The sequence below is a fragment of the Panthera onca genome, assembly GCF_046562875.1.
Source record: "Panthera onca isolate mPanOnc1 chromosome E1 unlocalized genomic scaffold, mPanOnc1 haplotype 2 h2.Chr16_ul_3, whole genome shotgun sequence".
NCBI classification, from domain to species: Eukaryota; Metazoa; Chordata; class Mammalia; order Carnivora; family Felidae; genus Panthera; species Panthera onca.
The window spans coordinates 712931-734283 of record NW_027675817.1 but is presented as its reverse complement, the minus strand read 5'-3'; positions in this window follow the sequence as shown (position 1 = coordinate 734283).

Here is a 21353-nt window from a genome sequence, read left to right as displayed (position 1 = left end):
CCTCCACCCTGCAAAGGCCACCACTCCCCCCCACTCCCCCCCTCCCCCCTCCCCCCCCCTCCCCTGCCCGGGGCTGCTCACAGCAAGGTAGTACTTGGACTCAGATCTGGGTGGCCCCGCACTCCCGCAGCTCTGAGGGGTGGAAGGGTGGGGGAGTGGAGCAGAGCTTCCAAGGAAGCCACAGGACCTGGCATCCTGGGAAATTAAAAAATGCTAGTCCAGCTCTAGCAATTTGAACTCTTGCTCTTCAAAGCTTAAATCCGAGAGACGTTCTTCCTCCCCCTGGCCATACTGCTTCCAAGAAAAGTAGCTGACCTGCAAAATAAGCACCAGTTAGGGCGATGGGGAGGAGAACACACTTCACAGTCAGATATTCTAAAATGTTGCCATTTCCTCTAAATTCTCAATACCCATGGCTGATTATTAATTCACCACTCTGTTAGATGGGGGCCTACCACTGAATCTGCGATGGCCCCTAAATGTCTGTAGGAGGAGTTTGGGGGGAGTGCTAAGCAATTCATTCTGGGAAAGAGGGCCGGAAACCAATTCTAGCCCTTTATTTACACTGGGTGGGAAAACTTCCCCCATCTCATCTTGACTGGACATAGCCATTGATCTAGAAAAAGTAACAAGGCCACTTTTCAGAGGTCCACTCTGTGCGCCCACATGGAGAAGGCACTTAGGATGTTATAGTCAGCGTGTTAAACAATTTTCTTGAAATACTGCAACTAGCACTCAGTTTACTTCCTTCACAGCCCCTTTTCTAATGTATTTTTAGTCCTTGCTTATGGTCTGGCACAACCTCTAGCATGTAAAATGCAAGAGAGAGGGGGTTTTTATCTTAATCCCAATGTCTAGCACACAGGAATAGTTTTTATATGGAACTGATTCCAAGACTGGCCTCATGCAGGAATGGATCTGTTGCTATAATCAGGTTTCTGAAATCTTTAGCATCAATGCTGAATCTTTTTCTCATCTTTTCACCTTTTTCAGGAAGCTAGACTTTTTTTTTTTAATTTTTTTTTTTCCTGAGAGAGAGAAAGCGTGAGCGGAGGAGAGGGACAGAGGGAGAGACAGAGAGAATCCCAAGTAGGCTCCACGCTCAGCACAGAGCCCGACGTGGGGCTGACCCCACAAACTCTGGGATCGTGACCTGAGCCAAAATCAAGAGTCGGATGCTCAACCTATGGAGCCACCCAGGCACCCCAGGAAGCGAGACTTCTCAAAGCCTAAACTTGGAAACGTCTGAAGTTTCCTCGACTGGTTTGATTTAGATTCAATTAACATTATTATTTTGCACGAAAAATCTTCCAGTGCTTTTTCAAAAAGTAACCATCTTCTCTTTCTCCACTCTCTTCCCTTCAAAACAAACTTTGCAACTGTGGGGTGAGTTAAATATTCAGAAATCGAGGGGCGGCTGGGTGGCTCAGCTGGCTGAGTGCCTGATTTCGGCTCAGGTCATGATCTCGCAGTCTGTGAGTTCGAGCCCCGCGCCGGGCTCTGTGCTGACAGCTCCGAGCCTGGAGCCTGCTTCAGATTCTGCGTCTCCCTCTCTCTCTGCCCCTCCCCAGCTCACGCTCTTTCTCACTCTCAAAAATAAATAAACATTAAAAAAAAAAATCGAAAAAAAAAAAATTCACAAATCTAGCCCCAAATTAAGCTCTCAATGACCTGAAACACATTTTTGCTTTTTTTTTTTTTTTTTTTTTTTTTTTTTAACATTCTGTATGTGGCACATTACTATTTTCTTTTAGAAATTATTTTGGCGGGGCGCCTGGGTGGCTCAGTCGGTTGGGCGGCTGACTCCGGCTCAGGTCATGATCTCGTGGTCCGTGAGTTCGAGCCCCGCGTCGGGCTCTGTGCTGACAGCTCAGAGCCTGGAGCCTGTTTCAGATTCTGTGTCTCCCTCTCTCTCTGACCCTCCCCCGTTCATGCTCTGTCTCTCTCTGTCTCAAAAATAAATAAATGTAAAAAAAAAATTTTTTTTAGAAATTATTTCGGCAACTTAATCCCTAATTCAGGACATCCATGTGAGTGATTTACAGAAAAGTTCTTCAGCAAGATATTCACGCAAGATATATATGAGATGCCGACATCTGGGTGATACATCCTATTTGAATGGCATAATGGTTTCAAACGCTGTAGTATAATCACATTTAAGGCCATAGTTACTCTGTTCCCAAATCCTTGAGATTCTGTTTGAGGGGAGCTCTAAAAGGCTTGTGTCCTCTCCTATGTCCACAACTGTGGCAGTGCTCTGATGAAATTTGCTCTCCAAATTTCAAATAAGGGGTCAGAGCCAAGGGTCAGGACTTCAGGAAAAGCCCCAGAAATCCCCTGCAGTCAAAAGCAGTTTTTGAGTTTCACATTTCCCAAAGGATGATAGAGCTAATGCCAAAGTCTTCCAAATTCTGCTGGTTGCTTTACATTATGGCTACAGTGGCTATGTCACCCTTGAACTTTAATCTCCACATACTTGAATTAAATCCTGCAGCTCGTCTGCAGTACTGGCATCTGTGATCTCTTCACAGGGTCTGTATTCCACAGCTATTTTACCACTTTCTGAAATAAAGTGAATAAGGATTGGAAAAAAAAAAAAAAAAAAAAGAGGGCGCCTGGATGGCTCAGTCAGTTAAGCGTCTGACTTCAGCTTAGGTCATGATCTCATGGTTCATGAGTTCAAGCCCCATACTGGGGTCTCTGCTGTAAGCACTAGAGCCCACTTCAGATCCTCTGTCCCCCTCTCTCCGCCTCTCCCCTGCTTACTCTCTCAAAAATCAACATTTAAAAAATAAAGTTAACAAGATCAATTCAGAATTTTCCTTGTTCTAAAACTAGCTGTATACAATGATAGCACCCAATAACTAGACATTCTTTTTATTTATAAAAGCAGAAAATAAAAGCATTTCCCTAGAAGTTTTCTCATCTCACACTTCAGTTTTTAATCATAACTATGTGTGAAAAAATACACATGAAGTTAACAACTGTGTGGTTCAAAAACGCTATCATCTTAAGAGATAGGAACTAAGGAATAATGACACAGGAAGTTAAAACTATGGAAACAACAATGTTCAAAATCAGATGACTAGACAGTAAGGCATTAGGTAGAGGTCAGTGTGAGTTCTGGAATAGAGACCATGGACTATAGCTGATACTTCATGTTAGAAACAAGGCAAGTGTCTACTCCCCGGAAACAAAATCCCACCAGATACGATGAACAATGCTTTGGAGGGAGGGGGAGGGGGAGGGGGAGGGAGAGAATGCGCTTGGACAGTTTATTGGCAGAAATGGCCCATGTCCCTTATAGACAATACAATTCCCCTTAAGGCAAAGTACAGCTACAACATTTTGATCGTGTACAAGGGATACCATAGCATGTTAGGGAGAGGTCAGCAACCCAAAGGTTTAGTTTGGTTCTTAAAGGTTGTTACTCAGAATTGACAGCTAATGGAGATTCTACCTGATGACCAGGGAAGTCAACTTTCACTGCAAGAGCTGTCCAGGCTGGAAGCCTGAGACCAATCCAGGGTCAACTCTTATGGGCAAATAAGGCCTCTGAAACTTAGCTAGGATTTCTCAGTCTCTAAGCCTGCAAGACTGTGAAGCGGCGAGGGTGGGGTGGGGGGGGGCAATTGTTTGGGGACTCGTTACTAATTATAAAATTCCCTTGGAGCACAGCCTGTAACATTCACACCATCGTAGAACTCAATAGAGAACACAATCGATGCTATTCAATAGCCTGACCACTTTCAAGGTTCACAAAAATATAGCTGACCCTAATATAAGAATCATATTCATGGCACAAAAACAGACACATAGACCAATGGAATAGAATAGAGACCCCAGAACTAGACCCACAAACGTATGGCCAACTCATCTTTGACAAAGCAGGAAAGAACATCCAATGGAAAAAAGACAGTCTCTTTAACAAATGGTGCTGGGAGAACTGGACAGCAACATGCAGAAGGTTGAAACTAGACCACTTTCTCACACCATTCACAAAAATAAACTCAAAATGGATAAAGGACCTGAATGTGAGACAGGAAACCACCAAAACCCTAGAGGAGAAAGCAGGAAAAGACCTCTCTGACCTCAGCCGTAGCAATCTCTTACTCGACACATCCCCAAAGGCAAGGGAATTAAAAGCAAAAGTGAACTACTGGGGCCTTATGAAGATAAAAAGCTTCTGCACAGCAAAGGAAACAACCAACAAAACTAAAAGGCAACCAACGGAATGGGAAAAGATATGTGCAAATGACATATCGGACAAAGGGCTAGTATCCAAAATCTATAAAGAGCTCACCAAACTCCACACCCGAAAAACAAATAACCCAGTGAAGAAATGGGCAGAAAACATGAATAGACACTTCTCTAAAGAAGACATCCGGATGGCCAACAGGCACATGAAAAGATGTTCAACGTCGCTCCTTATCAGGGAAATACAAATCAAAACCACACTCGGATATCACCTCACGCCAGTCAGAGTGGCCAAAATGAAGAAATCAGGAGACTATAGATGCTGGAGAGGATGTGGAGAAACGGGAACCCTCTTGCACTGTTGGTGGGAATGCAAATTGGTGCAGCCGCTCTGGAAAGCAGTGTGGAGGTTCCTCAGAAAATTAAAAATAGACCTACCCTATGACCCAGCACTAGCACTGCTAGGAATTTACCCAAGGGATACAGGAGTACTGATGCATAGGGGCACTTGTACCCCAATGTTGATAGCAGCACTCTCAACAATAGCCAAATTATGGAAAGAGCCTAAATGTCCATCAACTGATGAATGGAGAAAGAAATTGTGGTTTATATACACAATGGAATACTACGTGGCAATGAGAAAGAATGAAATATGGCCCTTTGTAGCAACGTGGATGGAACTGGAGAGTGTGATGCTAAGTGAAATAAGCCATACAGAGAAAGACAGATACCATATGGTTTCACTCTTATGTGGATCCTGAGAGACTTAACAGAAACCCATCGGGGAGGGGAAGGAAAAAAAAAAAAAAGAGGTTAGAGTGGGAGAGAGCCAAAGCATAAGAGACTGTTAAAAACTGAGACCAAACTGAGGGTTGATGGGGGGTGGGAGGGAGGGTAGGGTGGGTGATGGGTATTGAGGAGGGCACCTTTTGGGATGAGCACTGGGTGTTGTATGGAAACCAATTTGACAATAAATTTCATATTAATTTTTTTTTTAATTTTTAAAGTTGTATTTATTTATTTTTAAGATTTTAAGTTGATTTATTTATTTTGAGAGAGAGAGAGAATGAATGGAGGAAGGGCAGAGAGAGAGGGGGACAGAGGATCCAAAGTGGGCTCTGTGCTGACAGCAGAGAGTCTGATGTGGGGCTCGAACTCACAAACTGTGAGATCATGACCTTAGTTGAAGTCAGATGCCGTATGAACTGAGCCATCCAGGTGCCCCTTAATTTTTAAAAAAACTTTATTTAAATCCAAGTTAGTTAACATATAATGTAATAATGGTTTCAGGAGTGGAATTTAGTGATTCATCACTTACATATTACTCTCAGTGCTCATCCCAACAAGTGCCCTCCTTAATGCCCATCACCCATTTAGCCCATCCCCTGCCCACCTCCCTCCATCAACCCTCATTTTGTTTTCTGCCATTAAGAGTCTTTTATGCTTTGCTTCCCGCTCTCTTAAGAATCTTTTATGGGGGCACCTGGGTGGTGGTTAAGTGTCTGACTTCAGCTCAGGTCATGATCTCAAGGTCCATGGGTTCACCCATGTCCGGCTCTGTGCTGACAGCTCAGAGCCTGGAGTCTGCTTCAGATTCTGTGTCTCCCTCTCTTTCTGCCCCTCCCCTGCTCACATTCTGTCTTTCTCTCTCTCAAAAATAAATAAACAATAAAAACTTTTTTTTAAAAGAATCTTTTTATGATTTGCCTCCCTCTCTGTTTCTATCTTATTTTTTCCTTCCCTTCCCCTATGTTCACATGCTTTGTGTCTTAGATTCCACATATGAGTGAAATCCTATGATATTTATCTTTCTCTGACTTATTTTCCTTAGTATAATACACTGTATCTCCATCCACGTTGTTGCAAGTGGCAGAATATCATTCTTTTTGATTGCTGAATAGTATTCCATTGCATATATATTTTGCATTTTCTTTATCTATTCATCAGTCGCTGGACCTTTGGGCTCTTTCCATAATTTGGCTATTGTTGACAGTACTGCTAAAAACATTGGGGTGCACGTGCCCCTTTGAATCAGCATTTTTGTATCCTTTTGGTAAATACCTAGTAGTGCAGTTGTATCATAGGGTAGTTCTATTTTTAATTTTTTGAGCAAACTCTACACTGTTTTCCAAAGTGGCTGCACAAGTTTGCATTCCCACCGACAGCACAAAAGTGTTCCCCTTTCTCTGCAATGTCACTAACATCTGTTGTTTCCTGAATTGTTAATGTTAGCCATTCTGACAGGCGTGAGGTGGTATCTCAGTGTGATTTTGATTTGTATTTCTGTGATGATAAGTGATGTTGAGCATCTTTTCATGTGTCTGTTAGCCATCTTCATTGGAAGCCATGTCTTCATTGGGTAAGTATCTGTTCATGTCTTTTGCCCATTTCTTCACTGAGTTGATAAGTTGAGTTTGATAAGTTCTTTATAGATTTTTAGGAGCTGGTTCTTTTAAAAGATCAGCAAAATTGATAAACTAGCCAGACTCATCATCAAAAGAGAGAGAGAGAGAGAGAGAGAGAGAGAGAGAAAGGACTCAAACAAACAAAATCACCAGTGAAAGAAGAGAAATAACAAACACCACCACATAAATACAATTATAAGAGAATATTAGAAAAAACTATACACCGACAAATTAGACAACTGAAAAGAAATGGATAAATTCCTAGAAATATATAACCTACCAAAATGGAAGCAGGAGGAAATAGAAAATTTGAAGTGAATGATTACCAGCAAGGAGATTAAATCAGTAACTAAAAAACTCTCAACAAACAAGAGACCAGGATCAGATGGCTTCACAGGTGAATCTTATCAAACATTTAAAGAATAGTTAATGCCTATTCTACTCCAACTATTCCAAAAATAGAAGAAGGAAAAATTCCAAATTCATTTTATTAGGTGAGTATCACCTTGATACTAAAACCGGATAAAGACACCACTGCCAATATTTCTGATAAACATAGATGCAAAAATCTTGAACAAAATACTAGCAAACAGAACCCAACAATACTTTTAAAAAATCATTCACCATGATCAAGTGGGATTTATTCCTAGGATGTAAGGGTGGTTCAGTATTCGCAAATCAATCAACGTCATACATCACATCAACAAACGAAAGGATAAAAACCATATGATCATCTCACTAGATGCAGAAAAAGAATTTGATAAAGTACAACATCCATTCATGACACAAGCCCTCAACAAAGTAGTTTTAGAGGGAACACACCTCAACATAATAAAGGTCACATATGAAAAATCCATGGCTAACAAAGACAAGGATGTCCATTCTCACCACTTTTATTCAACATAGTACTGGAAGTCATAGCCACAGCAATTAGACAACATAAAGAAATAAAAGGCATCCAAATTGGTAAGGAAGAAGTAAAACTCACTATTTGCAAATGACATGATACTCTATATAGAAAACCCCGGAGCCTTGTAGTTTTTCATTGCTGAGGAGACCCCAGGAAAGACAGTGTGCAAGCTAATTTTGAGCTGCCTCTTTTTGTAGTCTTAAGAGAGCAGAGCACCTGTTGTCTGACTATTACCCTCTATGTTTCTGTAGACAAGTCTTATCTATACTCCTCACCATGGCTCAGCTCCAGACACGCTTCTTCATGCTTGTCTGGATTTGTTCAAAATCTCCAGACACTCTTTTGAACAACTTTTTTTTTTTTTTTTTTTTTTGGATGGGGGTGGCCAGGGTCTGCAGTCTTTTCATTACTAGCAGATATTGTTCTTGATTCAGAGATATCCACATAGCATTTGCCACAGGTGCTTATCTTTACTTCATCTGTTGATGTACAGAGATTCTTTTTTTTTTAAAGTTATTTATTTTGAGAGAGAGAAAGAGCAAGTGGGAAATGGGCAGAGAGAGAGGGAGAGAGAATCCCAGGCAGGCTCTGCACCATCAGCACGGAGCCTGAGATGGGGCTTGAACTCCTGAATCCTGAGATCATGACCTGAGCCAAAATCAAGGGTCAGACGCTTAGCCCGCTGAGCCAGCCAGGTGCCCAAGAGACTATGATACATAGTTACTTCTAAATTACAAGATTGTCATATAGTCTTCTTGTTGAAAAAGTCTTTGAACTAGAATAGGAATTATTCTTGTAATAAGAGCTTTGCAATACCAGTATATGGATGTTTGTTGTTACCCAAACAGTTGTATATTTTTCTAAATTTGTAGACTGAACATTGATTTCTTTTTGTATAAATCTAATAATTAAGTCATTGTTCTTAAGTTGAAGATGTAAGTGATTCAGATTTCAGATTTTTAAAAAGTAAAAATCCAAATAACTAGTGAGAGAATTCTTTCAGAAGTATTTTAGTTAATAAATGCAGGAAGAATGAAGAATTTTTACCATTTTGCAACTCCAAGTGAAATAATGGGTTTAAGTAGTGATTATCAATAGCTGCTAAAAACTATTAATTAGGTAAAAGGCTGACAGAGAATATTATGATGGATGGGATCAGAATGACATCATCAGAGTCCAGATGTAGATTTTCACATCATATAGAAAGAGATACAAAAAAAAAAAAAAAAAACAAAACAAAAAAACAAACAAAAACAAAAAACAAAAAAAAAAGAAAGAGATATAAGCTAATGCACTTCCTCATGTGATGCAATATGAAGCACATGATACTAGGTGTAAATATTCTTTCTGGGGAAAAAAAGCAAACCTGAAATCTAATCAAGTGTTTAGGTCTGCCTAGTGTACAGAATGTGTAGGTGGTAGAGGAACATTTAAAGAACTCCCTGGAGGGCTGCCTGTGTGGCTCAGTTGATTGAGTGTCTGACTTTGGATCAGGTCATGATCTCACAGTTCATGGGTTCAAGCCCCACATCAGGCTCTGTGCTCACAGCTTGGAGCCTGGAGCCTGGAGCCTGCTTCGGAGCCTGTGTCTCCCACTCTCTCTGCTCCTGCCCCACTTGTGCTGTCTCTCTCTCTCTCTCTCTCTCTCTCAACAATAAATAAAACACTTAAAAAAATTTGAGGAACACCCTGGAGATATAATCAATGAAATCTAGAATGTAAGAAATATTAGAACAGATGACCCAGTTTCTTTAATAAATGAATGGCAAGAAAAAAGGGAGGGGGAACTGTTAAAGTTTAAATAAAACATACTAATAAAAAAGAAAACCCTAAAGACTTCACCAAAAACTACTACAACTGATAAATGAATTCAGTAAAGTCACAGGATACAAATCAATATTCAGAAATCTGTTGTATTTCTATACACTAATGATTAAGTAGTAGAAAGAAAAATGAAGAAAACAATCCCATTTACAACTACACCAAAAATAACAAAATACCTAGGAATAAACCTAATCAAAGAGGTGAAAGACCTCTACTCTGAAAACTGTAAAACACTGATGAAAGAAATTGAAGAAAACACAAATGAATGAAAAGACATTCCATGCTCATGGATTGAGAGAACAAATATTCTTAAAATGTTTATACTACCCAAAGCAACCTGTACATTATTGTAATCCTTATCAAAATACCAACACATTTTTTAACTAGAAAAAAACCCTAAAATTTATATGGAACCACAAGAGACCCCAAATAGCCAAAGCAATTTTGAAAAAGAAAAGCAAAGCTGGAGGTATCACAATTCTGGACTTCAGGTTATATTACAAAGCCAGAGTAATCAAAACAGTATGGTACTGGCACAAAAAGACACATAGATCAATGTAACAGAATAGAAAACCCAGAAATAGAAGGTTCCGGAAGATGGCGGCGTAGGAGGATGCTGGGCTCACCGCGCGTCCTGCTGATCACTTAGATTCCGCCTACACCTGCCTAAAGAACCCAGAAAACCGCCAGAGGATTAGCAGAACGGAGTCTCCGGAGCCAAGCGCAGACGAGAGGCCCACGGAAGAGGGTAGGAAGGGCGGCAAGGCGGGGCGCGCTCCACGGACTGGCGGGAGGGAGCTGGGGTGGAGGGGCGGCTCGCCAGCCAAGCAGAGCCCCCGAGTCTGGCTGGCAAAAGCGGAGGGGCCGGACGGACTGTGTTCCGACAGCAAGCGCGACTTAGCGTCTGGGAGGTCAGAAGTTAACAGCTCTGCTCAGAAAGCGGGAAGGCTGGAGGACAAAGGGAGGGAGAGCTGCTGAGCCCCCGGACGGCAGAGCTCAGCTTGGCGGGGAACAAAGGCGCTCGCCAGCGCCATCTCCCCCGCCCATCCCCCAGCCAAAATCCCAAAGGGAACCAGTTCCTGCCGGGGAACTTGCTCGCGCAGCGCAAACACCCAACTCTGTGCTTCTGCGGAGCCAAACCTCCGGCAGCGGATCTGACTCCCTTCCGCTGCCACAGGGCCCCTCCTGAAGTGGATCACCTAAGGAGAAGCGAGCTAAGCCTGCCCCTCCAGCCCCCGTGCACCTTGCCTACCCACCCCAGCTAATATGCCAGATCCCCAGCAACACAAGCCTGGCAGTGTGCAAGTAGCCCAGATGGGCCACGCCACCCCACAGTGAATCCCGCCCCTAGGAGAGGGGAAGAGAAGGCACACACCAGTCTGACTGTGGCCCCAGCGGTGGGCTGGGGGCAGACATCAGGGTGGACTGTGGCCCCGCCCACCAACTCCAGTTATACACCACAGCACAGGGGAAGTGCCCTGCAGGTCCTCACCACGCCAGGGACTCTCCAAAATGACCAAACGGAAGAATTCCCCTCAGAAGAATCTCCAGAAATAACAACAGCTAATGAACTGATCAAAAAGGATTTAAATAATATAACAGAAAGTGAATTTAGAATAACAGTCATAAAATTAATCGCTGGGCTTGAAAACAGTATACAGGACAGCAGAGAATCTCTTGCCACAGAGATCAAGGGACTAAGGAACAGTCACGAGGAGCTGAAAAACGCTTTAAACGAAATGCAAAACAAAATGGAAACCACGACGGCTCGGCTTGAAGAGGCAGAGGAGAGAATAGGTGAACTAGAAGATAAAGTTATGGAGAAAGAGGAAGCTGAAAGAAAGAGAGATAAAAAAATCCAGGAGTATGAGGGGAAAATTAGAGAACTAAGTGATACACTAAAAAGAAATAATATACGCATAATTGGTATCCCAGAGGAAGAAGAGAGAGGGAAAGGTGCTGAAGGGGTACTTGAACAAATTATAGCTGAGAACTTCCCTGAACTGGGGAAGGAAAAAGGCATTGAAATCCAAGAGGCACAGAGAACTCCCTTCAGACGTAACTTGAATCGATCTTCTGCACGACATATCATAGTGAAACTGGCAAAATACAAGGATAAAGAGAAAATTCTGAAAGCAGCAAGGGATAAACGTGCCCTCACATATAAAGGGAGACCTATAAGACTTGTGACTGATCTCTCCTTTGAAACTTGGCAGGCCAGAAAGGCTTGGCATGATATCTACAGTGTGCTAAACAGAAAAAATATGCAGCCGAGAATCCTTTATCCAGCAAGTCTGTCATTTAGAATAGAAGGAGAGATAAAGGTCTCCCAAACAAACAAAAACTGAAGGAATTTGTCACCACGAAACCAGCCCTACAAGAGATCCTAAGGGGGATCCTGTGAGACAAAGTACCAGAGACATCGCTACAAGCATAAAACATACAGACATCACAATGACTCTAAACCCGTATCTTTCTATAATAACACTGAATGTAAATGGATTAAATGCGCCAACTAAAAGACATAGGGTATCAGAATGGATAAAAAAACAAGACCCATCTATTTGCTGTCTACAAGAGACTCATTTTAGATCTGAGGACACCTTTAGATTGAGAGTGAGGGGATGGAGAACTATTTATCATGCTACTGGAAGCCAAAAGAAAGCTGGAGTAGCCATACTTATATCAGAAAAACTAGACTTTAAATTAAAGGCTGTAACAAGAGATGAAGAAGGGCATTATATAATAATCACAGGGTCTATCCATCAGGAAGAGCTAACTATTATAAATGTCTATGCGCCAAATACCGGAGCCCCCAGATATATAAAACAATGACTCATAAACATAAGCAACCTTATTGATAAGAATGTGGTCATTGCAGGGGACTTTAACACCCCACTTACAGAAATGGATAGATCATCTAGACACACGGTCAATAAAGAAACAAGGGCCCTGAATGATACATTGGATCCGATGGACTTGACAGATCTATTTAGAACTCTGCATCCCAAAGCAACAGAATATACTTTCTTCTCGAGTGCACATGGAACATTCTCCAAGATAGATCACACACTGAGTCACAAAACAGCCCTTCATAAGTATACAAGAATTGAAATCATACCATGCATACTTTCAGACCACAATGCTATGAAGCTTGAAATCAGCCACAGGAAAAAGTCTGGAAAACCTCCAAAAGCATGGAGGTTAAAGAACACCCTACTAACGAATGAGTGGGTCAACCAGGCAATTAGAGAAGAAATTAAAAAATATATGGAAACAAACAAAAATGAAAATACAACAATCCAAACGCTTTGGGACGCAGCGAAGGCAGTCCTGAGAGGAAAATACATTGCAATCCAGACCTATCTCAAGAAACAAGAAAAATCCCAAATACAAAATCTAACAGCACACCTAAAGGAAATAGAAGCAGAACAGCAAAGGCAGCCTAAACCCAGCAGAAGAAGAGAAATCATAAAGATCAGAGCAGAAATAAACAATATAGAATCTAAAAAAACTGTAGAGCAGATCAACGAAACCAAGAGTTGGTTTTTTGAAAAAATAAACAAAATTGATAAACCTCTAGCCAGGCTTCTCAAAAAGAAAAGGGAGGTGACCCAAATAGATAAAATCATGAATGAAAATGGAATGATTACAACCAATCCCTCAGAGATACAAACAATTATCAGGGAATACTATGAAAAATTATATGCCAGCAAATTGGACAACCTGGAAGAAATGGACGAATTTCTAAACACCCACACTCTTCCAAAACTCAATCAGGAGGAAATAGAAAGCTTGAACAGACCCATAACCAGCGAAGAAATTGAATCGGTTATCAAAAATCTCCCAACAAATAAGAGTCCAGGACCAGATGGCTTCCCAGGGGAGTTCTACCAGACGTTTAAAGCAGAGATAATACCTATCCTTCTCAAGCTATTCCAAGAAATAGAAAGGGAAGGAAAACTTCCAGACTCATTCTATGAAGCCAGTATTACTTTGATTCCTAAACCAGACAGAGACCCAGTAAAAAAAGAGAACTACAGGCCAATATCCCTGATGAATATGGATGCAAAAATTCTTAATAAGATACTAGCAAATCGAATTCAACAGCATATAAAAAGAATTATTCACCATGATCAAGTGGGATTCATTCCTGGGATGCAGGGCTGGTTCAACATTCGCAAATCGATCAACGTGATACATCACATTAACAAAAAAAAGAGAAGAACCATATGATCCTGTCAATCGATGCAGAAAAGGCCTTTGACAAAATCCAGCACCCTTTCTTAATAAAAACCCTTGAGAAAATCGGGATAGAAGGAACATACTTAAAGATCATAAAGGCCATTTATGAAAAGCCCACAGCTAACATCATCCTCAACGGGGAAAAACTGAGAGCTTTTTCCCTGAGATCAGGAACACGACAGGGATGCCCACTGTCACCGCTGTTGTTTAACATAGTGCTGGAAGTTCTAGCATCAGCAATCAGACAACAAAAGGAAATCAAAGGCATCAAAATTGGCAAAGATGAAGTCAAGCTTTCGCTTTTTGCAGATGACATGATATTATACATGGAAAATCCGACAGACTCCACCAAAAGTCTGCTAGAACTGATACATGAATTCAGCAAAGTTGCAGGATACAAAATCAATGTGCAGAAATCAGTTGCATTCTTATACACTAACAATGAAGCAACAGAAAGACAAATGAAGAAACTGATCCCATTCACAATTGCACCAAGAAGCATAAAATACCTAGGAATAAATCTAACCAAAGATGTAAAAGATCTGTATGCTGAAAACTATAGAAAGCTTATGCAGGTAATTGAAGAAGATATAAAGAAATGGAAAGACATTCCCTGCTCATGGATTGGAAGAATAAATATTGTCAAAATGTCAATACTACCCAAAGCTATCTACACATTCAATGCAATCCCAATCAAAATTGCACCAGCATTCTTCTGGAAACTAGAACAAGCAATCCTAACATTCATATGGAACCACAAAAGGCCCCGAATAGCCAAAGTAATTTTGAAGAAGAAGACCAAAGCAGGAGGCATCACAATCCCAGACTTTAGCCTCTACTACAAAGCTGTCATCATCAAGTCAGCATGGTATTGGCATAAAAACAGACACATAGACCAATGGAATAGAATAGAAACCCCAGAACTAGACCCACAAACGTATGGCCAACTCATCTTTGACAAAGCAGGAAAGAACATCCAATGGAAAAAAGACAGTCTCTTTAACAAATGGTGCTGGGAGAACTGGACAGCAACATGCAGAAGGTTGAAACTAGACCACTTTCTCACACCATTCACAAAAATAAACTCAAAATGGATAAAGGACCTGAATGTGAGACAGGAAACCATCAAAACCTTAGAGGAGAAAGCAGGAAAAGACCTCTCTGACCTCAGCCGTAGCAATCTCTTACTCGGCACATCCCCAAAGGCAAGGGAATTAAAAGCAAAAGTGAATTACTGGGACCTTATGAAGATAAAAAGCTTCTGCACAGCAAAGGAAACAACCAACAAAACTAAAAGGCAACCAACGGAATGGGAAAAGATATTTGCAAATGACACAACGGACAATGGGCTAGTATCCAAAATCTATAAAGAGCTCATCAAACTCCACACCCGAAAAACAAATAACCCAGTGAAGAAATGGGCAGAAAACATGAATAGACACTTCTCTAAAGAAGACATCCGGATGGCCAACAGGCACATGAAAAGATGTTCAACGTCGCTCCTTATCAGGGAAATACAAATCAAAACCACACTCGGATACCACCTCACGCCAGTCAGAGTGGCCAAAATGAAGAAATCAGGAGACTATAGATGCTGGAGAGGATGTGGAGAAACAGGAACCCTCTTGCACTGTTGGTGGGAATGCAAATTGGTGCAGCCGCTCTGGAAAGCAGTGTGGAGGTTCCTCAGAAAATTAAAAATAGACCTACCCTATGACCCAGCAATAGCACTGCTAGGCATTTATCCAAGGGATACAGGAGTACTGATGCATAGGGGCACCTGTACCCCAATGTTTATAGCGGCACTCTCAACAATAGCCAAATTATGGAAAGAGCCTAAATGTCCATCAACTGATGAATGGATAAAGAAATTGTGGTTTATATACACAATGGAATACTACGTGGCAATGAGAAAAAATGAAATATGGCCTTTTGTAGCAACATGGATGGAACTGGAGAGTGTGATGCTAAGTGAAATAAGCCATACAGAGAAAGACAGATACCATATGGTTTCACTCTTCTGTGGATCCTGAGAAAGGTAACAGAAACCCATGGGGGAGGGGAAGGAAAAAAAAAAAAAAAAAAAGAGGCTAGAGTGGGAGAGAGCCAAAGCATAAGAGACTGTTAAAAACTGAGAACAAACTGAGGGTTGATGGGGGGTGGGAGGGAGGGCAGGGTGGGTGATGGGTATTGAGGAGGGCACCTTTTGGGATGAGCACTGGGTGTTGTATGGAAACCAATTTGACTGTAAATTTCATATATTAAAAAAAAAAAAAAAACAAAAAAAACCCAAAAAACTATATGCACCCCTATGTTTACTGCAGCATTATCTACAATAGCCGAATTTTGGAAGCAGCTCAAGTGTTAGCAGCCCATCTATCCATTGATAGATGAATGGATAAAGAGGTGGTATACATATACACACACACACAAGCACACACACTGGAATATTACTCAGCCATAAAAAAGAATGAATAATCTTGCCATTTGCAACAGCACGGATGGAGCTAGACAGTATAATGCTAAGTGAAATGTGTCAGAAAAGACAAATACCACAAGATTTCACTCATATGTTATGAAACAAAGGGAAAAAAAGGGACAAACCAAGAAACACTCTTAACTATAGAAAATAAACTAATGGTTACAAGAGGGGAGGTGGGTGGAGAATGGGTCAAATAGCTGAAGGGATTAAGAGTACACTTATGATGAGCACTAAGTAATGTATACAATTGCTGAATATTGTACACCTAAAACTAACACTTTATGTTAACTATATTGAAATTTAAATAAACAAACTTTAAAAGCCGTAAATGAAGTCGGGGAGGAGTGCTTATTGTTACATGAAATCATAGAATCCACAACAGAGCTAGGATGATTTCAGAAATCTTTCTGGTCAGGGGTGCCTGAGTGGCTCAGTGGGTTAAGCTTCTGACTTCAGCTCAGCTCATGATCTTACGGGGCGGGGGGTTTCGAGCCCCACATCGGGCTCTGTGCTGACAATTCAGAGTCTGGGGGCTGCTGCAGATTCTGTGTCTTCCTCTCTCTCTGCCCCTGCCGCACTTGTACTCTCTCTCTCAAAAATAAACATTTAAAAAAAAAGAAATCTTTCTGGTCCAATACCTTAGTTATATATAAGGAAGCTGATACACAGAAAGATTGTGATTTGCTCACACAACGTACACAAAATAGTAGCAAAATTCAGGTCCCTGACTCCCAAATCCAGGGATACTTTCACTAAATTTACACTGCTGCTTAGTAAACCCAGAGGCACAGCTAGGCAGAAATATGGAGAATCTAACTTTATTTTGTTTTTAGCGCTCTGATGTTTGCACTGCGCTTTCACAACTGCACTTTCTCACTTGCTGAGTTACCACCACCTCCACATCTGCTTCCCTCCCATCACCCACCACTTCTGCAAAGTACTTTCTACTCTTTCCATTTGGGTTCCCTTCCAAACCGCCCCTCACTTCCTCCCTCACTTCCCTTGCAGCGATGACCGCAAACGTCCATTAACAGCAACTGCAGACACCTCTTCACCGCACCTGTTGCCCTTAACGTTCACACATGACCGGCACCACCCCCAACTACCACCTTTAACAATACTGACTGAACTTCCACTTCATGGAAGAACCTGTGCTGTGGAACATTCCAACAGGCCCTGCTCGTTTAGCCTTCTGGCGAAGAAAGTGAGTAGACCTGTGAACACGTTAAACCACTCACCAGATGAAAACAAGTGCTCTACTAGAGGTCTGAGGGTTTGCTCAAGAAGCAGGGAAGCGTCCCAGCCACCATGACCTCCACCCTTCTAGAACCACCACCATTTCCGAGGCACCACGGGATCCAGCCGCGTCTGCCCCTTTAGTGCCCGGCCCGCCCAGTCACATCGCTGCCCCTTCTGGAACCTTCGTCCATCTCCGTAATTGTTCTACTTTGTCCCTCGCACCGGGTGGCACGCTCCTCGGCAAGTCTTGCCTCTCCACCTGTGTCCCCCCGGGGGGGGGGGGGGGGTGTCCCACCGTGAACCCCCTCGGGCTCCCAAGGGTGTCCCCGTCCTCCCGCCTCACGGGCCGAGGCCCTAGCCCAACGGGATCCGAAGGTCCTAGCTGCAGGCCGCTCAGCCCCCCCGCGTGGCCCGGCGCTCTCGCTGCGCCGCCTTCCCGGGCTCCCACGCGACGAAGCCCCGCCCCCAGGTCACCTGACCGAGGCCGACGCTCCGCCCACTGAGAGGCCCGCGCTGGAAGAGCGCGGGACCCAGGGCACGGCCACCGCCACCGCCTCCGCCACCGCGCAGGGGCTCCGGGGCAGCCGGGAGCGGCTGAGCTCGCCGCCGCCTCCGCGCCGACTGGACGGCGCTGCGGCCCCGCGGCTCCACCCCACCTCACAAGGGCCTGTGACCTCACCCGGCCCCGCTCGGCGGCCCAGACGCGAGCTCCTCCCCGCGCGCTGTCCTCCCGGCACCTGGATTTCGCCGTCCATCCCGCACTCCCTACCCTTCCTGCAGCTGTCTTCGTTCCCTGGTGCAGTGTCCCGCCCCAGTCTGACATCTTTTCAGGATTATCCTGTATCCATCCTTTGAATACTTCCCGCCCTGCCTTCGAAAACATTCCATCCTTCTTGGTTTCTACCGCTCTGTACCGGACAACAGCGCAGAGCTCTTTGTCCCGACACTTTGCTGAAATCTGTTCCAGGCTGCCCTTCAGAGGACTAACGCTCTCTTTGGGAAGAGATGCTTTGTGTTTCTTCGAAGATCAATTTCTTGTGTGTGTGCGTGCTGCAGATGAAATGTTACTGGTAAAAGACAACAAAGCGATTTTTCACGGCTTGCCCCAAATATTATGTCGCTAAAACGTTGTACGAATCCAAGACAGTGAAATTAATCATTTTTAAGGTTTTTGCTACACTAGAGTCGTAATGTTCTGTCAAGCGGAGAGCGTTTTGCAAATATTTTCCCTCTAAAGCTCATGATTTGAGGTGTAAAGGTAAATTTTCAAAAAGGTAAAATTCACATTGATTGAGCCAACCTGAGCTCTCCGTTGTTAACATTGTGGTGAGCAGCGTGGGCTTTAGAGCTGGATCTATGCAAATTCAATTATTGAGTCAATTATCCTAATTATTTACTGTATGCAGTGGGGCAAACTAAGCTCTCTAAGCCTCAGTTTTCTCATTCGTTCAGAATTGTGATAATTCAAAAATGTTTATGCAGTGCTCAAAAAATGTTAAAACATTTAATTACTTCAGAGATACTTGTGCCCATTTATATCTCAAATCCTGTTGTGTAGGCATTCTTTAGTATTCTTTAGTATTTTTAGTATTCTTTAGTATTTTAACATGTATGTGTTTTATCTCCCTAAACAGTCTGTAAGTAATGAGTGCTGAGACCATGTCTTTTATTTTTGTAAACACCCCACCCTCCATTCCCTACTTCCCCACCTACCCACACACACTGTTTACAGTCCACCTCTATTAATGAGCTGAGCCCATTTTCCATCTATTCATAAGACATCAACTTCTAACGTGTAAGGATTATAATGGTTTCAGTCTGTCTGATCACCAGATTGTGGACGCTTCACAATCTTGAGCACTTGTAGTTTGTTAGTACTGAGTCTATTGATGAGTTAGTTACTGTATTAGTCAGTTTCAGAGACGCTCACCAAATAGCACCAAGAGTATAGTAGTTAGGATTAGATTCTTTCACCTAACAGAAAATCCCTAAATAACAGTGGCCTAAGCAAGATACAATTTTATTTCTCACATTCAAGAGGTTCAGAGATGGTCACTCAAGGGTGAATATTGCTAACCATAGTTGCAAGGACACAGTCTTCTATTTTACTGCTCCACTGGCATTTTTTCCAGTGGTGGCTTAAGGGAGATATCACAGGCAAAAGACTCTCAAAAGATTTTAAGGTTATGCTTCTTGGATCCTCTCATTCAAATAATATGGCTTCTAAGAAGCTTAAGGCTTTTGTCCTTCTGCAGAAGCCCGAGGTAGCAAAAGATTTAGCTCAAAGATATTTATGGGTAGGGCTTTTATTTTATGGGACTGAACCCCAATTAAGATTTGCAGGAGATTCATAATTTTTTTAAAAGAGTATTGTAATTGTCAGAAACACTGCCAGCTTGGGCTGAAGGAGTCAGAGCATGAAAAGGAAAGAGGTCTTTGGACCCTCAAGCTCTATAAGCAGGAAGCAGGCTGAGAAAACTATTTCCATGTAAATATATGCTACCTTTAATGGAATAAAGATGGCTTAAAGGGTAAAACCAAAAGCCTAGAAGATAGAATGAAAATCCATGGAGAATTATTCCCAGGCCTTTCATATGGAACTGCCAGCCTATACCCAAGTGACTTTCAGAACTGCTATGGACTGGGGGCTTCTGCAAACCTGTTTTCTGCCCCTTGAAACTGGAATGTCTATAACAGTTACCCTATCTGTCCTGCCATTTTAATTGGTTGTTGCAGGAAGAGAGCATTATAGCTTTTTCCTTTAGTTCACAGGACTTCAGATTAAGAGGCACTATACTCAAGTAGCCAAATGTAAGGAACTATATCCAAGAAGACTCCTCTGCCCCAGGACCTATTTAGAGGACAAGACTCTGGACTTTGAGTGAATGCTATAATGAGATAAGACCCGGGGTCCTTGGGAAGGGGGAGCACTTGTTGCAAGTGAGGGAACTAGGAATAAGGAGTGACCAGAGGGTGGACTGTGGCAGTTTTGAACTATGTCCACAAGTTCTTTGGTGTATTAGTTTCTTGTTACTGTAACAACTTACCACAAACTTCAACAACAATGTATTACATTTCTGGAGGTCAGAAGTCCAAAATTGGCCTTACAAAGGCTGCATTTCTGGAGGCTCTAAAGGAAAATCTACTCCTTCCCTTTTCCCGCTTCTAGAGGCTTCTGCATCCCTTGACTCGTGGCAACCTCACACTGACCTGTTTCCATCATTACATTTCCTATTCTCACTCTGACCCCCTTATGATTGTATTAAGGCTATCCACATAATCCATGAAATTTCCCTGTTTCTGCCCTTAATTACATCAGCAAAATTCTTCATTCCATGCCAGGTAACATATCCGCTGGTTCTGGGGATTAGAACATGGGTGCCTTTGGGAGAGGGGGATGGGCAGGGGCAACAATTTTATCTACCAGGGTGCTCATACCTTCAAGAAGTGGCATCTAGGTTCATGAGTTCTAGCCCCGCGTCAGGCTCTGTGCGGACAGCTCAGAGCCTGGAGCCTGCTTCAGATTCTGTGTCTCCCTCTCTCTCTTTCTGCCCCTTCCCCACTCATACTCTGTCTCTGTCTCTCTCTCTCTCAAAGCGTAAACATTTAAAACAATTTAAAAAAAAAAAGTGGCATCTGGTCCACGCTTCTTGCATGTGGACTAGTTGTAGCGGGCTGCTTAACAACGAATAGAGTATGGTGGAAATGCTGACGTGACACGTACAAAACTACGTCACAAGAGATATTGCAGCTTCCTCCTGGCTCTCTCTTGGCTTCCGCACTTTGGGAGAAGCCAGCTAACATGCCGCAAAAACTGCAAGATCGCGTTTGTGGTTTTAAGCTGCTAAATCGTGGGGTAATTTATTATGCAGCAATAGATAACTACCACAATCCCTCAGGTCCCATCCTGTTCCGTGAGGTCTGCTTAAGTTCTAGCTATTGTCTCTACAGTCGGCCTACCTGAAGAAGGAAGGGGAGAGGGGAGGCATGCTCCCTTCTTAAATGGCACGCGATGGAAGTGGTATGAACCTCTTCCATTCACATCTGTCTA